This window comes from Ambystoma mexicanum, chromosome 4q (assembly GCF_040938575.1).
Source record: "Ambystoma mexicanum isolate Mex_15411 chromosome 4q, UKY_AmexF1_1, whole genome shotgun sequence".
Lineage (NCBI taxonomy): Eukaryota > Metazoa > Chordata > Amphibia > Caudata > Ambystomatidae > Ambystoma > Ambystoma mexicanum.
The window spans coordinates 435226150-435228197 of NC_090928.1; the positions used below are offsets into that span (position 1 = coordinate 435226150).

Genomic DNA, 2048 nt, shown 5'->3' on the forward strand with positions numbered 1-2048 from the left:
TCATATGAATGTTATAAAACTGTGGTGGAAACCAATAATATGCCCTTAATGAAATTTATTAATTTGTACAGCTGACCAGAAGTGCACTGATGTCATTAGTTCTACAAGTTCCATACAGTCACCCACTCTATCACCGTTTAAAAAAAAGGACAGTTTTCAACATTCAAGGGTTTAACTCAGTGGTAGACCGTAGGAGTGCAGTTCAAGAAGTCCCTGTTTCATAACCATATATCCTCATCAATAGATCCTGTTAAAATGTTTTTCAACCCAATGTACTGTAAGAAACAAAAGGATATATCATCATTTCATATAAAAAACAATGAACAATTGGGTTTAACTATGCTCTTAGCACAAAATCAACAAACTGCAGTAGAGAAGCAGTTACATTTTGCAGAATTTGTGCATTTGACAAAAGATTTTTTTTTCCATGTTCGAAGATCTACATGTGATACGAAATATATGAATTCTTGCAATGGAAACCTCACTGTATTTTACCAAGGCAGATAAAGGACATCTTTTGTACCCCTTATACTTATAAGGAGGGTTTGGTGGCTGAAAATGCATTGCTTTGATGGTGATTGCATGTTGCTTCCACTTTGTACATATAACTGAATAAATAAAGGTGAACATTTCAAAAATGGGGGTATAGCTCAGTGGTAAAGCATTTGACTGCAGTTCAAAAGGTCCCTAGTTCAAATCTGGGTGCCCCCTTGTTCAACTGTTTTACCTGTAGAAATATTTTTTTAATTACATAAATTGAAGAAAACATTTACAATCTTAGCATTTTATGTAATAAGCAACACATTTCTACATTTGAAATACTCCTGATCATCTCCTGAAACATAGGGTAAACATCATGAAACTGTTTAGGATTTCTTCATATGATACAAGCTGTGTTTTACATTCACCCAGGTTCTACTGGTGATATTATCAGTTTGAAATAGTCCATTGGAAGTTCATATGAATGTTATAAAACTGTGGTGCAAACCAATAATATGCCCTTAATGAAATGTATTAATTTGTACAGCTGACCAGAAGTGCACTGATGTCATTAGTTCGACAAGTTCCATACAGTCACCCACTCTATCACCGTTTAAAAAAAGGGCAGTTTTCAGCATTCAAGGGTTTAACTCAGTGGTAGAGCGTAGGAGTGTAGTTCAAGAAGTCCCTGTTTCATAACCATATACCCTCTTCAATAGATCCTGTTAAAATGTTTTTCAACCCAATGCACTGTAAGAAACAATAGGATATATCATCATTTCATATACAAAACAATGAACAATTGGGTTTAACTATGCTCTTAGCACAAAATCAACAAACTGCAGTAGAGAAGCAGTTACATTTTGCAGAATTTGTGCATTTGACAAAAGTTTTTTTTCCATGTTCCAAGATCTACATGTGATACGAAATGTATGAATTCTTGCAATGGAAACCTCACTGTATTTTACCAAGGCAGATAAAGGACATCTTGTGTACCCCTTATACTTATAAGGAGGGTTTGGTGGCTGAAGATGCATTGCTTTGATGGTGATTGCATGTTGCTTCCACTTTGTACATATTACTGAATAAATAAAGGGGAACATTTCAGAAATGGGGGTATAGCTCAGGGGTAGAGCATTTCACTGCAGATCAAAAGTCCCTATTTCAAATCTGGGTGCCCCCTTGTCCAACTGTTTTAACTGTAGAAATATTTTTTTAATTAAATAAATTGAAGTAAACATTTACAATCTTAGCATTTTATGTAATGAGCAACACATTTCTACATTTGAAATACTTCTGATCATCACCTGAAACATAGGGTAAACACCATTAAGCTGTTTAGGATTTCTTCATATCATACAAGCTGTGTTTTACATTCACCCAAGTTCTACTGGTGATATGATTAGTTTGAAATAGTCCATTGGAAGCTCATATGAATGTTATAAAACTGTGGTGGAAACCAATAATATGCCCTTAATGAAATGTATTAATTTGTACAGCTGACCAGAAGTGCACTGATGTCATTAGTTCTACAAGTTCCATACAGTCACCCACTCTATCACCTTTTT

General features: G+C 34.7%; 1 non-coding gene across 1 annotated transcript; it reads left to right on the forward strand.

The window, feature by feature from the left end:
• Positions 1 to 639: 639 nt before the first annotated feature.
• Positions 640 to 711, forward strand: TRNAC-GCA (transfer RNA cysteine (anticodon GCA)). The gene has a single exon. It is a non-coding gene; the product is annotated as a tRNA-Cys (tRNA).
• Positions 712 to 2048: the final 1337 nt, after the last annotated feature.